Below are 26021 nucleotides of genomic sequence, written 5' to 3' on the forward strand. Positions count from 1 at the left end.
CCTGATGTCGTATCTTGTTGTTTTTGCAGAAACTTACTGAAATAGAAGCTTATGTTAGCCACGTTGAGGATCAGGATCGCCAAATTGCCGACCTCCAACAGATGGGTGTGCTGAAGGATCTCAAGATAGCCGATCTTGAGAAGGAGCTCCGTGCTACCAGGGATGAAGCTGTCAAAGCATTGATCAAATTTGACTACGAGAAGCACGATATCACCCAGGATGCCAAGGTCTCTGCTGCGATAACCATGTATAAGATCCGACTGCAAATGGCTGCAGAGGCTCAGGATCCTTCCTTTGACAAAGGCACATGGGACGTGGAAGGTTGGAAGGCAAGGCTGGCAGAGTTGGAGGATGATGATGATGCTGAGGATATCCCTATGCTTGAAGGTGGAGATGCTGGTAAGGATCAGGGTGAAGCAAGTGGAGCTGGTGGTGATGGTGCAGCGAAGGTTTGAGCTGCAAGATTGGGCAATGATGGAAACTTCTAGACATAGCCGGAGCCCAATTTTTTAATTTTGGTAGTAGTTTTTGTGGTTGTTGGTGTTTTCAAACAATGATGGTCTGTAATTTTTGAACAATAGTTTTAGGATTAAGGATCCATGATCCTTCAGACAATAGGTAGGATTGCAAATGGTGGAGGGATCCTCTGTTTGGGGGATGAAGCCTTTGTGATCCTGCCGCCTTTAATTTCCTGCACCTGCTAAGACCGCAAAGACAATGGACACCCTTTGCCAACCCATGTGGACGGCCACGTTTTGCTGGTAGAAACGTGGGTTGGCAATTTTGACAACTTTTGAAGGGTTAATCCTTTCGTTAATAAATAAAATCTTAAACTTTTGTCGCTTACCTTGTGTTATTATCCTTTTTGTTTTCAATTGTTTCGACATATGTTCGTTTGAGCAAGAAAAGTTGAGCAAATTATGTTTAGGAAATTTAGGATATGATCCTGGATCAAATATCCTATAATCGAAAATTTTCAAGGTAGTTTATTTCAAGGATCATAGGTTCAGTTGTCAAGGTCTAAAGGGTATTCAAATGAATAATGAAATTGAAAATAGTTAAGGATCATACCTGAGGATCCAAGTTAGGATCCTAACCTTTGATCAAGATAACCATAAGTAAAATTTTAACGGATAACAAGGATTAAGGATCCTTATTCGTTTAGCTTTGAGAACCTGAAAAATGGAACATAACTTGGGACTAAGCCAATGTAAAAGATAAATTAGTAACTGGGGACAAGCCCAAAGGATAATTGAGGATGATCCCGGAGGATCACTGGGGACAAGCCCAAAGGATAACTGGGGACAAGCCCAAAGGATAACTGGGGACAAGCCCAAAGGATCGTATGTAAACTGGAGTATGGCCCTCACTGGCGACTATCCAAACTTAGTGACATGAAAATGTCAAAACCTTAGCTAACGTGAAAACGTTAGAAACCTTAGGAACGGATGTATGGTACGTCTACCATTATACGGAGGATCCTGGGTATAGCCAGTACAATGAGGTTGTCAGCCCCGGAAGTGGAAGTGGGTACTGGTCCCAAAGACGTGAACTATATCAGGATCATCGTGCGCTGCTGGTGGAAACTGGGGATAATCCCAAGGATAACTGGGGACAAGCCCAAAGATCTGCGTTGCTTTTGAAGATTCTTGACGATATGCCGTAGATACCTGAACTATCATAACTCAAATGGTTCGTGAGAAGAGGATGAAGGATACAGGATCCTTATCCTTTGGTAAAAAGTAAGGAAATGTAATAGTTTTAGGATAAGCACATTACCAGAGTAAGGATCACTGATATCATCGGGATCCTTCAAGGATACTTCAATATAAGGATCACATGCTTGAAGGATCATGTTCACATGAAATATTTCTTCAAGTGAACAGCATTCCAGGCTCTTGGTAACAAATTTCCTTCCATGGTTAGCAACTTGTATGCCCCTTTTCCTGCTTCAGCTTCAATTAAGTAAGGGCCTTCCCATTTTGGTGCTAACTTCCCGTCAGCAGGATTAATAGTGTTTTGGAATGTTTTTCTCAACACCATATCTCCGACTTGGAACTTCCTTATCCTAACATTTTTGTTGTAAGCACCAGCCATTCTTTGTTGGTAGCTTGCCATCCTTATCCTAGCCAGATCCCTGATTTCCTCAATAGTATCCAAATCCTGAGCCAGGATTGCAGCATTTTCTTCAGGATTACGGGCACTTGTTCTAGCAGTTGGGATCACCATCTCTGTTGGGATCACTGCTTCTGCCCCAAATACTAAAGAAAAAGGTGTTTGACCAGTGGCGTTCTTAGGAGTTGTTCTATCAGCCCATAGCACATAAGGTAACTCCTCTGCCCATTTTCCCTTCTTGGATCCTAGCTTCTTCTTTAGATTGTTGATGATGATCTTGTTGGATGATTCTGCTTGGCCATTGGCTTGTGGATGAACTGGTGTTGATGTTATCATCTTGATTCCCCAACTATCACAAAAGTTAGTAGTTCTGCTTCCAATGAATTGGGAACCATTATCACATACAATTTCAGAGGGAATGCCAAATCTAGTTATAATGTTTCTTTTGATAAAGGATATAACTTCTTTTTCTCTGACTTGAGCAAAAGCTTCAGCTTCTATCCACTTAGAGAAGTAGTCAGTCATGGCAAGCATAAATACTTTTCCACCAGGTGCTTTAGGGAGCTTGCCAACTATATCCATCCCCCATCTCATGAATGGCCAAGAGGATGGTATGGGGTGTAGCAATTCAGCTGGTTAATGAAGGATATTGATGTGTCTTTGACAAGGATCACATTTCCTAGCATATTCTACAGCATCCCTTTTCATGGTTGGCCAGTAGTATCCTGTTCTAAGGATCCTTGAGAATAATGCCCTGCCCCCAGTATGGTTTCCACAATCTCCTTCATGGAAGTCTCTCAACACTTCTTCAATTTCAGGATCCTCAATACATCTTAAATATGGTCCTGCAAGGGATCGTTTATATAGCACATTATTTAAGATTGTAAATTGAGATACCTTGATCCTGAAAGCTCTAGGATTTTCTCCCATTGGAATCTCTCCGTCTTGCAAGTATTTCATGATTGGTGAGACCCATGATCCTGCATAAGATTGAGCTTCTTCACTAGGGATTATTGCAGTATCCTCTTCTATTTCCATGGCCACTTGATTTTCAATAGCAGGAGCCAGGATATGGATGATAGGGATACTTATGTCTTCTGGAATTTTTAAGGATGATCCTAAGTTGGCCAATGCATCAGCTTCCGTGTTATCCTCCCTTGGTACCTGTGTTAAGCTGAAAGAAACAAAAGAGAGTGCCAATTCTTTGACTATCTCTAAATATTTGGTTAGTTTTTCACCTTTAACAGCATAGGATCCATTAAAGTGATTGGTGATCAATAATGAGTCTACATATACTTTAAGATATTTTACCCCCATATCCTTAGCGATTTGCAAGCCAGCAATTAAGGCTTCATATTCAGCCTCATTGTTAGTTGCTTGGAACTCACAGGCTATGGAGTGGGGTCCTGTGGCGATTTTAGTAGTATCCCGAGCCCTGTGCCCTTGACATTTGAGGATCCATCAGTGTGTAGTATCCAAGGATCCTTGGTCTCATCCAGCTGTTGGACTTCCAATTCTGCTTCTTTTTGTAGATCACTACTGAAATCAGCCACAAAGTCAGCTAGTGCTTGGGATTTAATGGCTGTTCTTGGCTCATATCTTATATCATGGGCACTAAGCTTTACTGCCCACTTAGCCATTCTTCCTGACATCTCTGGTTTCCTGAGGACATTCTTAATTGGAAAGTTAGTTCTAACAACAATAGTATGGGTTTCAAAATAATGCCTTAACTTAGTTGATGCCATGATTAATGCAAGAATAAGTTTTTCGAGGTGTGAGTACCTGGATTCGGCATCAAGTAAACTCTTACTTACATAGTAGATAGGATATTGTGTACCTTCATGATCCTTAACAAGGACAGCACTTACAGCGGTTGAGGATACCGCCAAATATAAGGATAACACATCTCCTTTTTCGGGCTTTGATAATGCTGGTGCTGAGGATATATATTCTTTAAGGGCTTGTAAAGCATTCTCATGTTTCTCAGTCCATTCAAACTTCTTGTTCTTCCTTAGGATATCGTAAAATTCTTTACATTTTTCTGAGGATTTTGATATGAACCTGTTCAGAGCTGCTATCCTGCCTGTTAGCCTTTGCACATCCTTAGCATTGGCAGGGGACTTGATGTTTACTAGTGCTTTAATTTGCTCCGGACTTGCCTCAATGCCTCTCTGAGTTACCATATATCCTAGGAATTTACATGCCTTAACACCAAAGTGGCACTTCGAAGGATTAAGCTTCATGTTATATTTATCAAGGATATCAAATGCTTCTTCCAAATCCCTTAGGTGATCCTCAGCTTTCTTTGATTTGACTACCATATTATCTATGTATACTTCCATAGTTTGTCCAATTTGATCTTTGAACATCATATTCACCAGCCTTTGATATGTTGCACCTGCATTTCTTAATCCAAAAGGCATGGCAATATAACAATACAAACCTGTTGGGGTCATAAAGGCTGTATCCTCTTGGTCAGATGGTTCCATCTGAATTTGTTGGAATCCAGATGATGCATCCATAAAGGTCAACAGTTCATGCCCCGCTGTTGCATCCACCATGGAGTCAATGTGGGGTAATGGGAAAGGATCCTTGGGACATGCCTTATTTAAATGAGTGAAATCGACACATACCCTCCACTTTCCGTTTTTCTTTTGGACAACGACCACATTGGCTAACCATTTTGGATACTTTACCTCTCTGATCATACCTGCTCGAAGTAGTCTCTCTACTTCTTCTTGGATAATGGCATTCCTTTCCGGTGCAAACTTCCTCCTTTTTGATGGATTGGTTTTGATAGACCTGTCAATGCCAAGTTTGTGAGTAATAATATCCTTAGATATACCTGTCATATCTTCATGTTTCCAAGCAAAGGTAGATTTTCTTCTTTTGAGGAAGGATATTAAGTCTTCTTTCATCTTGCCAAGGATCCCTGATCCGATATAGATTTTTGATTCAGGATCACTAGGATCCAAGAGGATTTCGTCCACATCTTGTTCTCTTGCCTCCAAGACATTCCTCGGAGGATACTGTAATTGCTATTGCTCCCTTGGCTTCGAGGTTGGCTTCATGGATAAGGTATAACAATCCTTAGCCTCATGCTGATCACTGTCGATCTTGATTATTCCCCATGGGCTAGGGAGCTTCACACATTGATGGTAGGTGGATGGGACTGCTTTCATATCATGTATCCAGGGCCTGCCAAGGATAACATTGCAACAAGATAAACAGTCAATAACGCAAAATTTTTGATAATTATGTAATCCTTCCACGTAGATTGGGAGTTTGATGTCCCCCAGAGTCTTCTTCGTTTCTCCACTGAATCCTACAAGCACGGAGGATCTTGGTGTGATGTCTGATTCTGGAATACCCATTTTCTTCAGAACATCAAGCTGGATAATGTTCACTGAGCTTCCTCCATCGATAAGGATCCTGCGGACAAAATGGTTAGAGATAAAGAGAGTAATAACCAAACTATCATGATGAGGATCCTGAATGTTAATGCGATCCTCCTCATCAAACGTTATCATCTTCCCTTCTGAGACACTTGATGTTCTAATAGGCCTTTCTCCATTATCCATTTTTGACTCCTTTGCATGCCTTTTGGCCGCCGAGAAGGATGTACCACAGATGTCTGATCCTCCGGAAATAAAGTTGATCACTTGTGCATTTGCCGGAGGTGCTGGAGCCTTTTCAGGGATCCTTTCAGGATCCTGAGTCCTTTGCTTTTTTCTTCCCAATAGTTCTTTTAGGTGCCCCTTGCTTAACAGATATCCAATCTCTTTTCTTAAAGCTATGCATTCTTCAGTTAGATGCCCGAAATCCTCATGGTATGCACACCATTTTGACTTGTCTTTAGTCCCGGATGGTTTATCATTCTTCCTGGGCCACCTAGCTTTTTCACCTAGATTCTGCATTGCAAGGATTAGTTCATGATTATCAACGGAAAAACAATATTCTGAGATTGGAGGATAATCCTCATCATCCTCTTCTTGGTCAACAGCATGCACATTCTGGTTGTCGTTTCTATGGTAGGATTTGAATTTGTTGTTCTTGAAGGAGGATCCTTGCTTCTCTTGTTTTGAGGATCCTACTTGTCTCTCCTGGATCCTCTTGTCATCCTCTAGCCGGATGAACCTGAGTGCTCGAGTTCTTACTTCATCTAGATTCCTGCATGGTGTCATAACAAGATCATCATAGAATAATGAATCCTTAAGCAGTCCCATTTTGAAGGCTTCAACAGCCGTAGCCATATCCAAGTTGGGAATGTCCAAGGATTCTTTACTAAATTTAGTTATATAATCCCTTAATGATTCATTATGATTTTGATTTATCCTGTACAAATCACTAGTTAATCTTTCAAATTTTCTACTACAAGAGAATTGGTTATTGAATAAATTAACTAAATTAGCAAATGAAGTAATAGAGTAAGGGGGAAGACTTAGCAGCCATTTAAGAGCTGATCCAGTAAGAGTAGATCCAAATCCTTTACATAGGCATGCTTCCTTTAACTTTTCTGGGATAGGATTGATCTCCATCCTCTCCCTGTATTGTGCTACGTGTTCCTCTGGATCCGTTGTACCATCATATAGCTTCATAGTAGGGATATGGAACCTTTTGGGTACCTCTGCATCACAAATTGGTGGTGCAAAGCGAGATACCTTATGGCTTCCATCTGCAATCTCTGGGATAGGCTTGACTATCCCTAGGACACTTGAAATCATATCTTTTAGCTTCTGCAACTCCCTGGCCATAGCATGATTGATACCTGTATCCTGCATGAATCCATGGTTAGTGGTAAGATAATTATTTAAAGTGTTACCTCCCATTGGGTTCAAGTTAGTGAATCCATATTGCTGGGATTCTGGAATAACGGATGGACCAGTGGAAGCAATGGTCTGCATTGGAATGAAGTCCCCTTGATGGACATCTAGACTTCCTGTTTGCAAACTTCTTAGGGATCCTGGCATCTGGGAGGATCCTGGTATCTGGTAGGATCCTGGTATCTGGGATGATCCTGGAACGAAGGAGGACCCTTGAACCTGGAATGATCCTGGAGCAAAGGAGGATCCTTGACCCTGGGATGATCCTGGAACAAAGTGGGATCCTTGAAACTGCTGTGCTCTCGGATAGGCTCCCGAATTCATGAAGGATCCCATATGCTGGGGATAGGATCCTGCCGGCTGAAAGTGTGAGCCTGATGCCTGAGTCATTGCTGTCGAACCGAGGTGCAATCCTCTTGATTCTCCCATAATTTGCACGTCTGGAATTCCCGATGGCTGAGAAGTGATCATTGGAGTATCAAAGCTCAAGGATTTGGGCATCAGCGGGGAATGATCCTCTGCCGTTCTCTTTTGTCTTTTGAGATCTCCAATTTCCCTGAGGATCCTATCATTAGTTTCATCCTGCCGCTGCATACGATCCTTCATCCGTAAAATAAAAGTAAATACATCACTAGTACTGGGAATATAAGAATTCATAGCAGAAGAAGATGGAGGTTTAGAGTTAGTAGGAGTTTGTCTCTTCTCAGCATTCTTCTGGGATCCTGCCGGTGGAGGAGGCAGAGTGTTCTGAGACGAGGTGACTGCAGACATCGCCGTGGACATGTTTTTCAATGATGAAGCCATGTAATTCTTTGAAATGATTTAGAACAGAAAGTTTTCTTATGAATGAAGCACCAATTGCCCCACGGTGGGCGCCAAACTGTTTTGGTCAAAAATCACACAAGGATAATGTAACCAAACTTTATGTAAACGGGGTATGATGCTTGGTTAATTATAAAAGTAAAGGATCACTTCTATGTGAAATATGCAAAGACACAATGATTTATACGAGGAAAAAGCCCTTGATCAATGTATGATCTCCGGCATAAAAAACCTCGGGTGATGGCAACTACCGATCACCAACTTCAATATAAGAAAAATATAGTTACAACTTCGGATGATAATGAGCTGAGTACAAGGATCACTATAGTTTCGAGTGTCTAAGCGTGTGAGAGTTGTGTTGTGTGTTCTTCCGAATGAGGAAGAGTGTTATATATACAAGTGTAGGTGACCTATTTTAGGTAAAAAGACTAATAATCAGCTCATTACCCCTTTAGAAATAAAATACAATCTAGCCTAAATTGCCGCCCTTAAATCAAGCTAAGTTTCCATATCCTTTGCAACGTCTATCTTTGATTAAGCTCGTGCTATAATTGTGAAGACGCGTCCCTTGATTATGATGCTAAGAGCGTATCCTGCTAGATGTTCCTGCAAAATAATGTTGTATTACACAAAGGTAACTGTTAGCATGAGGATCCTTTCAATGGTCCATGATCCTGATCCTGAAGTCCTGCTGAGGATCACTGTCTGCCAAAGAAATAAGGATCACTGGTTAGGATCACGTATAAGGATCACGTATGATAAAAATCCAGCCCTAACAATTGCCCCCAAAATATAAGGAGTTTATTGTAAATAAACGAGTTATATTTTGCTCTGATCTTATCTGCAACGAATGACTTGAATAACTAGCCGTTATTATCGAACTAGCCGTTGCAACCCTTACGTCATAGATGTGACAATCCCTGCAAATCATGATTATAAATAGGAGATAGGGTTAGGATCACTCTGCATTTAAATTCGAGATATCTTCCCTTTATAATCGCTACTGAAGATTGACCAGGTATTCTCTTCTTCTCTCTTTCCTTTCTTCCTTCTCTTGCTCTGTTTTTCTGCTCCCCTGTTTTATTCTACTGTGAGGATGTTGCTCCGAAATTCCCCTCACAAGGATCCCGAGAGGGACAGCCCCTTGAAAGGTCAAGGGATCATTAAAGATTCTTCCACCGAGAGGTGCTGTTTCACCGATGCTCACATCGATAGAATTCGTCATTGTTTTCCGGCGGATGCTATCTTCAAATCTTTTACTCCCACTGCCTTAAGCGATTTTGTCTCTAATACCTGGGTAGCTTTTCCTGTTACTCCGTTCACCATAGGCTATACGTATCCCTTTCCGGCTTTCACCCAATCTTTCTTTTCCTTGACCGGCATATCTTACATTCAAGCCATGCCGATGATCTGGAGGGTTTTGTATACCCTGGAAAGACTAATAATCAACTCATTGCCCCTTTAGAAATAAAAGACAATCTAGCCTAAATTGCCGCCCTTAAATCAAGCTAAGTTTCCATATCCTTTGCAACGTCTATCTTTGATTAAGCTCGTGCTATAATTGTGAAGACGCGTCCCTTGATTATGATGCTAAGAGCGTATCCTGCTAGATGTTCCTGCAAAATAATGTTGTATTACACAAAGGTAACTGTTAGCATGAGGATCCTTTCAATGGTCCATGATCCTGATCCTGAAGTCCTGCTGAGGATCACTGTCTGCCAAAGAAATAAGGATCACTGGTTAGGATCACGTATAAGGATCACGTATGATAAAAATCCAGCCCTAACACATATCATGTATCCAAGGTCTGCCAAGGATAACATTGCAACAAGACAAACAGTCAATAACACAAAATTTCTGATAATTATGTAATCCTTCCACGTAGATTGGGAGTTTGATGTCCCCCAGAGTTTTCTTCGTTTCTCCACTGAATCCTACAAGCACGGAGGATTTTGGTGTGATGTCTGATTCTGGGATACCCATTTTCTTCAGAACATCAAGCTGGATAATGTTCACTGAGCTTCCTCCATCGATAAGGATCCTGCGGACAAAATGGTTAGAGATAAAGAGAGTAATAACTAAACTATCATGATGAGGATCCTGAATATTGATGCGATCATCCTCATCAAACGTTATTATCTTTCCCTCTGAGACACTTGATGTTCTAATAGGCCTTTCTCCATTATCCATTTTTGACTCCTTTGCATGCCTTTTGGCCGCCGAGAAGGATGTACCACAGATGTCTGATCCTCCGGAAATAAAGTTGATCACTTGTGCATTTGCCGGAGGTGCTGGAGCCTTCTCAGGGATCCTTTCAGGATCCTGAGTCCTTTGCTTTTTTCTTCCCAATAATTCTTTTAGGTGCCCCTTGCTTAACAGATATCCAATCTCTTTTCTTAAAGCTATGCATTCTTCAGTTAGATGCCCGAAATCCTCATGGTATGCACACCATTTTGACTTGTCTTTAGTCCCGGATGGTTTATCATTCTTCCTGGGCCACCTAGCTTTTTCACCTAGATTCTGCATTGCAAGGATTAGTTCATGATTATCAACGGAAAAACAATATTCTGAGATTGGAGGATAATCCTCATCATCCTCTTCTTGGTCAACAGCATGCACATTCTGGTTCTCATTTCTATGGTAGGATTTGAATTTGTTGTTCTTGAAGGAGGATCCTTGCTTCTCCTATTTTGAGGATCCTACTTGTCTCTCCTGGATCCTCTTGTCATCCTCTAGCCGGATGAACCTGAGTGCTCGAGTTCTTACTTCATCTAGATTCCTGCATGGTGTCATAACAAGATCATCATAGAATAGTGAATCCTTAAGCAGTCCCATTTTGAAGGCTTCAACAGCCGTAGCCATATCCAAGTTGGGAATGTCCAAGGATTCTTTACTAAATTTAGTGTTAGGGCTGGATTTTTATCATACATGATCCTAACCAGTGATCCTTATTTCTTTGGCAGACAGTGATCCTCAGCAGGACTTCAGGATCAGGATCATGGACCATTGAAAGGATCCTCATGCTAACAGTTACCTTTGTGTAATACAACATTATTTTGCAGGAACATCTAGCAGGATACGCTCTTAGCATCATAATCAAGGGACGCGTCTTCACAATTATAGCACGAGCTTAATCAAAGATAGACGTTGCAAAGGATATGGAAACTTAGCTTGATTTAAGGGCGGCAATTTAGGCTAGATTGTCTTTTATTTCTAAAGGGGTAATGAGCTGATTATTAGTCTTTTTACCTAAAATAGGTCACCTACACTTGTATATATAACACTCTTCCTCATTCGGAAGAACACACAACACAACTCTCACACGCTTAGACACACGAAACCATAGTGATCCTTGTACTCAGCTCATTATCATCCGAAGTTGTAACTATATTTTTCTTATATTGAAGTTGGTGATCGGTAGTTGCCATCACCCGAGGTTTTTTATGCCGGAGATCATACATTGATCAAGGGCTTTTTCCTCGTATAAATCATTGTGTCTTTGCATATTTCACATAGAAGTGATCCTTTACTTTTATAATTAACCAAGCATCATACCCCGTTTACATAAAGTTTGGTTACATTATCCTTGTGTGATTTTTGACCAAAACAGTTTGGCGCCCACCGTGGGGCAATTGGTGCTTCATTCATAAGAAAACCTTTTGTTCGAAATCATTTCATAGAATTACATGGCTTCATCATTGAAAAACATGTCCACGACAATGTCTGCAGTCACCTCGTCCCAGAACATTCTGCCTCCACCACCGGCAGGATCCCAGAAGAATGCTGAGAAGAGACAAACTCCTACTAATTCTAAAACTCCATCTCCTTCTGCTATGAATTCTTATATTCCCAGTACTAGTGATGTATTTACTTTGATTTTGCAGATGAAAGATCGTATGCAGCGGCAGGATGAAACTAATGAAAGGATCCTCAGGGAAATTGGAGATCTCAAAAGACAGAAGAAAACGGCAGAGGATCATTCCCCACTGATGCCCAAGTCTTTGAGCTTTGATACTCCAATGATTACTTCTCAGCCATCAGGAATTCCAGACGTGCAAATTATGGGAGAATCAAGAGGATTGCACCTCGGATCGACAGCAATGACTCAGGCATCTGGCTCACACTTTCAGCCGGCAGGATCCTATCCCCAGCATATGGGATCCCTCATGAATTCGGGAGCCTATCCGGGAGCACAGCAGCTTCAAGGATCCTACTTTGTTCCAGGATCATCCCAGGGTCAAGGATCCTCCTTCGTTTCAGGATCATCCCAAATACCAGGATCCTTCCAGATACCAGGATCCTTCCAGGTGCCAGGATCCCTAAAAAGTTTGCAAACAGGAAGTCTAGATGTCCATCAAGGGGACTTCATTCCAATGCAGACCATTGCTTCCACTGGTCCCTCCGTTATTCCAGAATCCCGGCAATATGGATTCACTAACTTGAACCCAATGGGAGGTAACACTCTAAATAATTATCTTACCACTAACCATGGATTCATGCAGGATACAGGTATCAATCATGCTATGGCCAGGGAGTTGCAGAAGCTAAAAGATATGATCTCAAGTGTCCCAGGGGTAGTCAAGCCTATCCCAGAGATTGCAGATGGAAGCCATAAGAGGAACACGTAGCACAATACAGGGAGAGGATGGAGATCAATCCTATCCCAGAAAAGTTAAAGGAAGCATGCCTATGTAAAGGATTTGGATCTACTCTTACTGGATCAGCTCTTAAATGGCTGCTAAGTCTTCCCCCTTACTCTATTACTTCATTTGCTAATTTAGTTAATTTATTCAATAACCAATTCTCTTATAGTAGAAAATTTGAAAGATTAACTAGTGATTTGTACAGGATAACTCAAAATCATAACGAATCATTAAGGGATTATATAACTAAATTTAGTAAAGAATCCTTGGACATTCCCAACTTGGATATGGCTACGGATGTTGAAGCCTTCAAAATGGGACTGCTTAAGGATTCATTATTCTATGATGATCTTGTTATGACACCATGCAGGAATCTAGATGAAGTAAGAACTCGAGCACTCAGGTTCATCCGGCTAGAGGATGACAAGAGGATCTAGGAGAGACAAGTAGGATCCTCAAAACAAGAGAAGCAAGGATCCTCCTTCAAGAACAACAAATTCAAATCCTACCATAGAAATGAGAACCAGAATGTGCATGCAGTTGACCAAGAAGAGGATGATGAAGATTATCCTCCAATCTTAGAATATTGTTTTTCCGGTGACAATCATGAACTAATCCTTGCAATGCAGAATCTAGGAGAAAAAGCTAGGTGGCCCAGGAAGAATGATAAACCATCCGGGACTAAAGACAAGTCAAAATGGTGTGCATACCATGAGGATTTCGGGCATCTAATTGAAGAATGCATAGCTTTAAGAAAAGAGATTGGATATCTGTTAAGCAAGGGACACCTAAAAGAATTATTGGGAAGAAAAAAGCAAAGGACTCAGGATCCTGAAAGGATCCCTGAAAAGGCTCCAGCACCTCCGGCAAATGCACAAGTGATCAACTTTATTTCCGGAGGATCAGACATCTGTGGTACATCCTTCTCGGCGGCCAAAAGGCATGCAAAGGAGTCAAAAATGGATAATGGAGAAAGACCTATTAGAACATCAAGTGTCTCAGAGGGGAAAATGATAACGTTTGATGAGGATGATCGCATTAACATTCAGGATCCTCATCATGATAGTTTGGTTATTACTCTCTTTATCTCTAACCACTTTGTCCGCAGGATCCTTATCGATGGAGGAAGCTCAGTGAACATTATCCAGCTTGATGTTCTGAAGAAAATGGGTATTCCAGAATCAGACATCACACCAAGATCCTCCGTGCTTGTAGGATTCAGCGGGGAAACGAAGAAAACTCTGGGGGACATCAAACTCCCAATCTACGTGGAAGGATTACATAATTATCAAAAATTTTGTGTTATTGACTGTTTATCTTGTTGCAATGTTATCCTTGGCAGGCCCTGGATACATGATATGAAAGCAGTCCCATCCACCTATCATCAATGTGTGAAACTCCCTAGTCCATGGGGGATAATCAAGATCGACAGTGATCAGCAGGAGGCTAAGGATTGTTATACCTCATCCATGAAGCCAACCTCGAAGCCAAGGGAGCAATAGCAATTACAGTATCCTCCGAGGAATGTCTTGGAGACAAGGGAACAAGATGTGGACGAAATCCTCTTGGATCCTAGTGATCCTGAATCAAAAATCTATATCGGATCAGGGATCCTTGGCAAGATGAAAGAAGACTTAATATCCTTCCTCAAAAGAAGAAAATCTACCTTTGCTTGGAAACATGAAGATATGACAGGTATATCTAAGGATATTATTACTCACAAACTTGGCATTGACAGGTCTATCAAACCAATCCATCAAAAAAGGAGGAAGTTTGCACCGGAAAGGAATGCCATTATCCAAGAAGAAGTAGAGAGACTACTTCGAGCAGGTATGATCAGAGAGGTAAAGTATCCAAAATGGTTAGCCAATGTGGTCGTTGTCCAAAAGAAAAACGGAAAGTGGAGGGTATGTGTCGATTTCACTGATTTAAATAAGGCATGCCCCAAAGATCCTTTCCCATTACCCCACATTGACTCCATGGTGGATGCAACAGCGGGGCATGAACTGTTGACCTTTATGGATGCATCATCTGGATTCCAACAAATTCAGATGGAACCATCTGACCAAGAGGATACAGCCTTTATGACCCCAACAGGTTTGTATTGTTATATTGCCATGCCTTTTGGATTAAGAAATGCAGGTGCAACATATCAAAGGCTGGTGAATATGATGTTCAAAGATCAAATTGGACAAACTATGGAAGTATACATAGATGATATGGTAGTCAAATCAAAGAAAGCTGAGGATCACCTAAGGGATTTGGAAGAAGCATTTGATATCCTTAATAAATATAACATGAAGCTTAAACCTTCGAAGTGCCACTTTGGTGTTAAGGCAGGTAAATTCCTAGGATATATGGTAACTCAGAGAGGCATTGAGGCAAGTCCGGAGCAAATTAAAGCACTAGTAAACATCAAGTCCCCTGCCAATGCTAAGGATGTGCAAAGGCTAACAGGCAGGATAGCAGCTCTGAACAGGTTCATATCAAAATCCTCAGAAAGATGTAAAGAATTTTACGATATCCTAAGGAAGAAGAAGAAGTTTGAATGGACTGAGAAACATGAGAATGCTTTACAAGCCCTTAAAGAATATATGTCCTCAGCACCAGCATTATCAAAGCCCGAAAAAGGAGATGTGTTATCCTTATATTTGGCGGTATCCTCAACCGCTGTAAGTGCTGTCCTTGTTAAGGATCATGAAGGTACACAATATCCTATCTACTATGTAAGTAAGAGTTTACTTGATGCCGAATCCAGGTACTCACACCTCGAAAAACTTATTCTTGCATTAATCATGGCATCAACTAAGTTAAGGCATTATTTTGAAACCCATACTATTGTTGTTAGAACTAACTTTCCAATTAAGAATGTCCTCAGGAAACCAGAGATGTCAGGAAGAATGGCTAAGTGGGCAGTAAAGCTTAGTGCCCATGATATAAGATATGAGCCAAGAACAGCCATTAAATCCCAAGCACTAGCTGACTTTGTGGCTGATTTCAGTAGTGATCTACAAAAAGAAGCAGAATTGGAAGTCCAACAGCTGGATGAGACCAAGGATCCTTGGATACTACACACTGATGGATCCTCAAATGTCAAGGGCACAGGGCTCGGGATACTACTAAAATCGCCACAGGACCCCACTCCATAGCCTGTGAGTTCCAAGCAACTAACAATGAGGCTGAATATGAAGCCTTAATTGCTGGCTTGCAAATCGCTAAGGATATGGGGGTAAAATATCTTAAAGTATATGTAGACTCATTATTGATCACCAATCACTTTAATGGATCCTATGCTGTTAAAGGTGAAAAACTAACCAAATATTTAGAGATAGTCAAAGAATTGGCACTCTCTTTTGTTTCTTTCAGCTTAACACAGGTACCAAGGGAGGGTAACACGGAAGCTGATGCATTGGCCAACTTAGGATCATCCTTAAAAATTCCAGAAGACATAAGTATCCCTATCATCCATATCCTGGCTCCTGCTATTGAAAATCAAGTGGCCATGGAAATAGAAGAGGATACTGCAATAATCCCTAGTGAAGAAGCTCAATCTTATGCAGGATCATGGGTCTCACCAATCATGAAATACTTGCAAGACGGAGAGATTCCAATGGGAGAAAATCCTAGAGCTTTCAGGATCAAGGTATCTCAATTTACAATCTTAAATAATGTGCTATATAAACGATCCCTTGCAGGACCATATTTAAGATGTATTGAGGATCCTGAAATTGAAGAAGTGTTGAGAGACTTCCATGAAGGAGATTGTGGAAACCATACTGGGGGCAGGGCATTATTCTCAAGGATCCTTAGAACAGGATACTACTGGCCAACCATGAAAAGGGATGCTGTAGAATATGCTAGGAAATGTGATCCTTGTCAAAGACACAGCAATATCCTTCATCAACCAGCTGAATTGCTACACCCCATACCATCCTCTTGGCCATTCATGAGATGGGGGATGGATATAGTTGGCAAGCTCCCTAAAGCACCTGGTGGAAAAGTATTTATGCTTGCCATGACTGACTACTTCTCTAAGTGGATAGAAGCTGAAGCTTTTGCTCAAGTCAGAGAAAAAGAAGTTATATCCTTTATCAAAAGAAACATTATAACTAGATTTGGCATTCCCTCTGAAATTGTATGTGATAATGGTTCCCAATTCATTGGAAGCAGAACTACTAACTTTTGTGACAGTTGGGGAATCAAGATGATAACATCAACACCAGTTCATCCACAAGCCAATGGCCAAGCAGAATCATCCAACAAGATCATCATCAGCAATCTAAAGAAGAAGCTAGGATCCAAGAAGGGAAAATGGGCAGAGGAGTTACCTTATGTGCTATGGGCTGATAGAACAACTCCCAAGAACGCCACTGGTCAAACACCTTTTCCTTTAGTATTTGGGGCAGAAGCAGTGATCCCAACAGAGATGGTGATCCCAACTGCTAGAACAAGTGCTCGTAATCCTGAAGAAAATGCTGCAATCCTGGCTCAGGATTTGGATACTATTGAGGAAATCAGGGATCTGGCTAGGATAAGGATGGCAAGCTACCAACAAAGAATGGCTGGTGCTTACAACAAAAATGTTAGGATAAGGAAGTTCCAAGTCGGAGATATGGTGTTGAGAAAAACATTCCAAAAAACTATTAATCCTGCTGACGGGAAGTTAGCACCAAAATGGGAAGGCCCTTACTTAATTGAAGCTGAAGCAGGAAAGGGGGCATATAGGTTGCTAACCATGGAAGGAAATTTGTTACCAAAAGCCTGGAATGCTGTTCACTTGAAGAAATATTTCATGTGAACATGATCCTTCAACCATGTGATCCTTATATTGAAGTATCCTTGAAGGATCCCGATGATATCAGTGATCCTTACTCTGGTAATGTGCTTATCCTAAAACTATTACATTTCCTTACTTTTTACCAAAGGATAAGGATCCTGTATCCTTCATCCTCTTCTCACGAACCATTTGAGTTATGATAGTTCAGGTATCTACGGCATATCGTCAAGAATCTTCAAAAGCAACGCAGATCTTTGGGCTTGTCCCCAGTTATCCTTGGGATTATCCCCAGTTTCCGCCAGCAGTGCACGATGATCCTGATATAGTTCACGTCTTTGGGACCAGTACCCACTTCCGGGGCTGACAACCTCATTGTACTGGCTATACCCAGGATCCTCCATATAATGGTAGACGTACCATACATCCGTTCCTAAGGTTTCTAACGTTTTCACGTTAGCTAAGGTTTTGACATTTTCATGTCACTAAGTTTGGATAGTCGCCAGTGAGGGCCATACTCCAGTTTACATACGATCCTTTGGGCTTGTCCCCAGTTATCCTTTGGGCTTGTCCCCAGTTATCCTTTGGGCTTGTCCCCAGTGATCCTCCGGGATCATCCTCAATTATCCTTTGGGCTTGTCCCCAGTTACTAATTTATCTTTTACATTGGCTTAGTCCCAAGTTATGTTCCATTTTTCAGGTTCTCAAAGCTAAACGAATAAGGATCCTTAATCCTTGTTATCCGTTAAAATTTTACTTATGGTTATCTTGATCAAAGGTTAGGATCCTAACTTGGATCCTCAGGTATGATCCTTAACTATTTTCAATTTTATTATTCATTTGAATACCCTTTAGACCTTGACAACTGAACCTATGATCCTTGAAATAAACTACCTTGAAAATTTTCGATTATAGGATATTTGATCCAGGATCATATCCTAAATTTCCTAAACATAATTTGCTCAACTTTTCTTGCTCAAACAAACATATGTCGAAACAATTGAAAACAAAAAGGATAATAACACAAGGTAAGCGACAAAAGTTTAAGATTTTATTTATTAACGAAAGGATTAACCCTTCAAAAGTTGTCAAAATTGCCAACCGACGTTTCTACCAGCAAAACGTGGCCCGTCCACATGGGTTGGCAAAGGGTGTCCATTGTCTATGCGGTCTTAGCGTGTGCAGGAAATTAAAAGCGGCAGGATCACAAAGGCTTCATCCCCCAAACAGAGGATCCCTCCACCTTTTGTAATCCTACCTATTGTTCAAAGGATCCAGGATCCTTTACCCTAAAAACTATTGTTCAAAGATTACAGACCACAAATTGTTCACAAACCATCAACAACCACAAAAAACCACTATCAATCCTAAAAAATTGGGCTCCGGCCTAGTCTCGAAATATCCATCATCGCCCAATCCAGCAGCTCACACCTTTGCTGCTCCATCACCACCAGCTTCTCCACCCTGATCCTTCTCAGCGTCACCACCTTCCAGCATGGGGATCTCCTCAGCCTCATCCTCATCCTCCAGCTCCGCCAATCTTGCCTTCCAACCCTCGACGTCCCATGAGCTCTTGTCAAAGGCAGGATCCTGAGCCTCCGCAGCCATTTGTAGTTGTATCTTGTACATAGCAGTTGCGGCAGAGACCTTGGCATCCTGGATGATCTCCTGCTTCTCGCCATCCATGTCAATTAGCCTTTGAGTAGCCTCATCCTTTGTAGCCCGGAGCTCCTTCTCAAGATCGGCTATCTTGAGATCCTTTAACACGCCCATTTGTTGGAGGTCGGCGATTTGGCTCTCCTGATCCTCGACGTGGCCAAGGTAGGTCTCAATCTCAGCAAGTTTCTGCAAAAGAGAAAAAAGGTAAGTTCAGGATCAGGTGATCCTCAAAAAAGCAGGATATACAGGCAGAATATACAAGCAGGATATTCGAGAAGGATAACCAACAGGGGCAAATGATCCTTACCTCATTGACATAGTCAAGGAACTGTTGGCGGATCAGGGGAAATCCTTGGAGATCCTCGGAAGTCTTCCTCTTCTTTCCCTTACCCCTAATGGATGCTTTAGGGGCTGAAGCGGAGGGACTGGCAGCAGAAGTCTTTCTCCTCGAAGACTTGACGTTGGTGAGATCATCTATCCCAAACTTGGAGGCAGACTTGGCAGATTTGGCAGACTTCCCAACACCTACACAATCAAAACAAGATAAGTTCCCTTACTAATTAAACAATCTAGCATATAACTTACTTTTTACAAGGATACTTACTTGACATAGTGGCAGATGCGGAGGATACTTCCTGTGAATCTTGGACGGTGACTTGGAAACTTCTGACCTCAGGATTGAGCTTTTTAAAAGCTAAGATTCTTTCTCTTGCAGCAGGGGTTAACTTAAGATAAGCAATGGATATAGCTGCACAAGAAATAAAAAAGACGTTAGTGATCCTCATCGTATGAGACAAGTCTGATAGTGATCCTTCCAGGATCCTCTACCCTACCATGAGTGGCCCATTCCTTGGGCAGATCCTTCCCATCTGGGATGGTATCCCTTCTAATAAAGAAAAAGCGACGCTTCCAGTTTGTATCATTCTTAGTGACCTTGAAGACAGGGTGATCCTCCCCAGCTTTCCGTTTTAGCAGATATCGGCAAGAACCGAACGTGGTAAGATCATAAAGTGCGGCCAACTCTGCCATCCCCAAATCAATTCCCTTCTGCTCGATGATCCTCTCGAAGGTATACAGGACCCTCCAGATCATCGGCATTGTTGGGGCTGGATTTTACTATAAATGATCCTTATACGTGATCCTGACCAGTGATCCTTGTTTCTTTGGCAGATAGTGATCCTCAGCCAGACTTCAGGATCAGGATCATGGGACGATATGGTGATCCTTACACTAACGGTCACTTCTACTTGTTACAAAATTGTTTTGCAGGAACACCTAGCAGGATATGCCCTACACATCATGATCCAGGGACGCGTATTCACAAATATGGCAAGAGCTAAATTGGAGATAGACGTTGTACCGGATATGGAAACTTAGCTTGATTAATGGGCAGCAATTTAGGCTAGATTATCTTTATTTCTAAAGGGGTAATGAGCTGATTAGTGGTCTATCTACCTAAAATAAGTTACCTACACATGTATAAATACCACTCTTCCTCATTCGGAAGAACACACACAACCTACGACACAACTCTCAACACTTAGACACTCAGTGATCCTTGTACTCAGCTCATTATCATCCGAAGTTGTAACTACATTTTTATTATATTGAAGTTGGTGATCGGTAGTTGCCATCACCCGAGGTTTTTTATGCCGGAGATCATACATTGATCAAGGGCTTTTTCCTCGTATAAATCATTGTGTCTTTGTATCTTTATCACAGAAGTGATCCTTTACTTTCATAGCTAACCAAGCATCATACCCCGTTTACATAAAGTTTGGTTACATTATCCTTGTGTGATTTTTGACCAAAACAGTTTGGCGCCCACCGTGGGGCAATTGGTGCTTCATTCATAAAGAAAATCTTTCGTTCGGAATCATTTCAAAGAATTACATGGCTTCATCATTGAAGAACACCTCCACGGCGATGTCTGCAGTCACCTCAGCACAAACCACTCTACCTCCTCCACCGGCAGGATCCCAGAGAAATGCTGAGAAGAAATCAACTCCCACTTTCTCTAAACCTCTATCTTCCTCTGCTATGAATTCTTCTATTCCCAGTACTAATGATGTGTTTGCTTTAATTTTGCAGATGAAGGATCGTATGCAGCGGCAGGACGAAACTAATGACAGGATCCTCAGGGAGATTGGAGATCTCAAAAGACAAAAGAAAGCGGCAGAGGATCATTCCCCACTAATGCCAAAATCCTTGAGTTTTGAGACTCCAATGGTCACCTCTCAGCCATCAGGGATCCCAGACGTACAGATCACAGGGGAGTCAAGAGGATCACGTCTCAACTCGGCAGCAATGACTCAGACATCAGATTCACATTTTCAGCCAATAGGATCCTATCCTCAGTACATGGGATCCTTCATGAATCCGGGAGCCTATCTGGGGGCACAGCAGTTTCAAGGATCCTACTTTATTCCAGGATCATTCCAGGGCCAAGGATCCTCCTTTGTTCCAGGATCATCCCAGGTTCAAGGATCCTCCTTCGTTCCAGGATCATCCCAGATACCAGGATCCTTACAGATGCCAGGATCCCTAAAAAATTTGCAAACAGGGAGTCTAGATGTCCATCAAGGGGACTTCATTCCAATGCAGACCATTGCTTCCACTGGTCCCTCCGTTGTTCCAGAATCCCAGCAATATGGATTCCCTAACTTGAACCCAATGGGAGGTAACACTTTAAATAATTATCCTACCACTAACCATGGATTCATGCAGGATACAGGTACCAATCACGCTATGGCCAGGGAATTACAGAAACTAAAGGACATGATCTCAAGTGTTCCAGGGGTAGTCAAGCCTATCCCAGAGATTGCAGATGGAAGCCACAAGGTATCTCGCTTTGCACCACCAATTTGTGATGCAGAGGTGCCCAAAAGGTTCCATATCCCTACCATGAAGCTGTATGATGGCACAACGGATCCAGAGGAGCATATAGCACAATACAGGGAAAGGATGGAAATCAATCCTATCCCAGAAAAGTTGAAAGAAGCATGCCTATGTAAAGGATTTGGATCCACTCTAACTGGATCAGCTCTTAAGTGGCTGCTAAGTCTTCCCCCTTACTCTATTACTTCATTTGCTAATTTAGTTAATTTATTCAATAACCAATTCTCTTGTAGTAGAAAATTTGAAAAATTAACCAGTGATTTGTACAGGATAACTCAAAATAATAATGAATCATTAAGGGATTATATAACTAAATTTAGTAAAGAATCCTTGGATATTCCCAACTTGGATATGGCTACGGCTGTTGAAGCCTTCAAAATGGGACTTCTTAAGGATTCATTATTCTATGATGATCTTGTTATGACACCTTGCAGGAATTTAGATGAAGTAAGAACTCGAGCACTCAGGTTTATCCGGCTAGAGGATGACAAGAGGATCCAGGAGAGACAAGTAGGATCCTCAAAACAAGATAAGCAAGGATCCTCCTTCAAAAACAACAAGTTCAAATCCTACCATAGAAACGAGAACAAGAATGTGCATGCTGTCGACCAAGAAGAGGATGATGAAGAATATCCTCCAATCTCAGAATATTGTTTTTCCGTTGATAATCATGAACTAATCCTTGCAATGCAGAATCTAGGTGAAAAGGCTAGGTGGCCCAGGAAGAATGATAAACCATCCGGGACTAAAGACAAGTCCAAATGGTGTGCATACCATGAGGATTTCGGGCATCTAACTGAAGATTGCATAGCCTTAAGAAAAGAAATTGGATACCTGCTAAGCAAGGGGCATCTAAAAGAATTATTGGGGAGAAAAAAGCAAAGGACCCAGGATCCTGAAAGGATCCCTGAAAAGGCTCCAGCACCTCCGGCAAACGCACAAGTGATCAACTTCATATCCGGAGGATCAGACATTTGTGGTACATCCTTTTCAGCGGCCAAAAGACATGCAAAAGAATCAAAAATGGATAATCAAGATCGACAGTGATCAGCAAGAGGCTAAGGATTGCTATACCTCATCCATGAAGCCAACCTCGAAAGCCAAGGGAGCAATAGCAATTACAGTATCCTCCGAGGAATGTCTTGGAGGCAAGGGAACAAGATGTAGATGAAATCCTCTTGATCCTAGTGATCCAGAATCAAAAAATCTATATCGGATCAGGGATCCTTGGCAACATGAAAGAAGACATGATATCCTTCCTCAAAAGAAGAAAATCTACCTTTGCTTGGAAACATGAAGATATGACAGGTATATCTAAGGATATTATTACTCACAAACTTGGCATTGACAGGTCTATCAAACCAATCCATCAAAAAAGGAGGAAGTTTGCACCAGAAAGGAATGCCATTATCCAAGAAGAAGTAGAGAGACTACTTCGAGCAGGTATGATCAGAGAGGTAAAATATCCTAAATGGTTAGCCAATGTGGTAGTTGTCCAAAAGAAAAACGGAAAGTGGAGGGTATGTGTCGATTTCACTGATTTGAATAAGGCATGTCCCAAGGATCCTTTCCCATTACCCCACATTGACTCCATGGTGGATGCAACAGCGGGGCATGAACTGTTGACCTTTATGGATGCATCATCTGGGTTCCAACAAATCCAGATGGAACCATCTGACCAAGAGGATACAGCCTTTATGACCCCAACCGGTTTATATTGTTATATTGCCATGCCTTTTGGACTAAGAAATGCAGGTGCAACATATCAAAGGCTGGTAAATATGATGTTCAAAGATAAAATTGGAAAAACTATGGAGGTGTACATAGATGATATGGTGGTCAAGTCAAAGAAAGCTGAGGATCACCTAAGGGACTTGGAAGAAGCATTCGATATCCTTGATAATTATAACATGAAACTAAATCCTTCAAAATGCCATTTTGGTGTTAAGGCAGGAAAGTTCTTAGGATACATGGTAACCCAGAGGGGCATTGAAGCAAGCCCGGAACAAATCAAAGCATTAATAAATATCAAATCTCCTGCCAATGCCAAGGATGTTTAAAGACTAACAGGCAGGATAGCAGCTTTGAACAGGTTCATATCGAAATCCTCAGAAAAGTGCAAAGAATTCTACGATATCCTAAGGAAGAATAAGAAGTTCGAATGGACTGAGAAGCATGAAAATGCTTTACAAGCCCTAAAAGAGTATATGTCCTCAGCACCAGCATTAGCAAAGCCGGAAAAAGGAGATGTGTTATCCTTATATCTGGCGGTATCCTCAACCACTGTAAGTGCTGTCCTTGTTAAGGATCACGAAGGTACACAATATCCTATCTACTATGTAAGTAAAAGTCTACTTGATGCCGAATCCAGGTACTCACACCTCGAAAAACTCATCCTTGCATTAATCATGGCATCCACTAAGTTAAGGCACTATTTTGAAACCCATACTATTGTTGTTAAAACTAATTTTCCAATTAAGAATGTCCTCAGGAAACCGGATATGTCAGGGAGAATGGCTAAGTGGGCAGTGAAGCTTAGTGCCCATGATATAAGATACGAACCAAGAACAGCCATTAAATCTCAAGCACTAGCTGACTTTGTGGCTGATTTCAGTAGTGATCTACAAAAGGAAGCAGAATTGGAGGTCCAGCAGCTGGATGAGACCAAGGATCCTTGGATCCTACACACTGACGGATCCTCAAATATCAAAGGCACAGGGCTAGGGATCCTACTAAAATCGCCACAGGGGGACATAATACCCCACTCCATAGCCTGTGAGTTCCAAGCAACTAACAATGAGGCTGAGTATGAAGCCCTAATTGCTGGCTTACAAATCGCTAAGGATATGGGGGTAAAGTATCTTAACGTATATGTAGATTCATTATTGATCACTAATCACTTTAACGGATCCTATGCTGTTAAAGGTGAAAAACTAACCAAATATTTAGAGATAGTCAAAGAATTGGCACTCTCTTTTGTCTCTTTCAGCTTGACACAGGTACCAAGAGAGGAGAACACAGAAGCTGATGCATTGGCCAACCTAGGATCATCCTTGAAGATTCCAGAAGATATAAGTATCCCTATCATCCATATCCTGGCTCCTGCCATTGAAAAACAGGTGGCCATGGAAATAGAAGAAGATACTGCAATGATCCCTAGTGAAGAAGCCCAATCTCATTCAGGATCATGGATCTCACCAATCATGAGATACTTGCAAAATGGAGAGATCCCAATGGGAGAAAATCCTAGAGCTTTCAGGATCAAGGTATCTCAATTTACAATCTTAAATAACATGCTGTATAAACGATCCCTTGCAGGACCATATTTAAGATGTATTGAGGATCCTGAAATTGAAGAAGTGTTGAGAGACTTCCATGAAGGAGATTGTGGAAACCACACTGGGGGCAGGGCATTATTCTCAAGGATCCTTAGAACAGGATACTACTGGCCAACCATGAAAAGGGATGCTGTGGAGTATGCTAAGAGATGTGATCCTTGCCAAAGACATAGCAATATCCTCCATCAACCAGCTGAATTCTTACACCCAATACCATCCTCTTGGCCGTTCATGAGATGGGGAATGGATATAGTTGGCAAGCTTCCTAAAGCACCTGGTGGAAAAGTATTTATGCTGGCCATGACTGACTATTTTTCCAAGTGGATAGAAGCTGAAGCCTTCGCTCAAGTCAGAGAAAAGGAAGTCATATCCTTCATTAAAAGAAACATTATAACTAGATTTGGCATTCCCTCTGAAATTGTATGTGATAATGGCTCCCAATTCATTGGAAGCAGAACCACTAACTTTTGTGACAGTTGGGGAATCAAGATGATCACATCAACACCAGTTCACCCACAAGCCAATGGTCAAGCAGAATCATCCAACAAGATCATCATCAACAATCTGAAGAAGAAGCTAGGATCCAAGAAAGGGAAATGGGCAGAAGAGTTACCTTATGTGCTATGGGCTGATAGGACAACTCCCAAAAACGCCACTGGTCAAACACCTTTCTCTTTAGTATTTGGGGCAGAAGCAGTGATCCCAACAGAGATGGTGATCCCAACTGCTAGAACGAGTGCTCGTGATCCTGAAGAAAATGCTACAATCCTAGCTCAGGATTTGGATACCATTGAGGAAAACAGGGATCTAGCTAGGATAAGGATGGCAAGCTACCAACAAAGGATGGCTGGTGCCTACAACAAGAATGTCAGGATAAGGAAGTTCCAAGTCGGAGATATGGTATTGAGAAAAGCATTTCAAAATACTATCAATCCTGCTGACGGGAAAC

Source organism: Helianthus annuus, chromosome 6 (assembly GCF_002127325.2).
Source record: "Helianthus annuus cultivar XRQ/B chromosome 6, HanXRQr2.0-SUNRISE, whole genome shotgun sequence".
In the NCBI taxonomy this organism is placed as follows: Eukaryota; Viridiplantae; Streptophyta; class Magnoliopsida; order Asterales; family Asteraceae; genus Helianthus; species Helianthus annuus.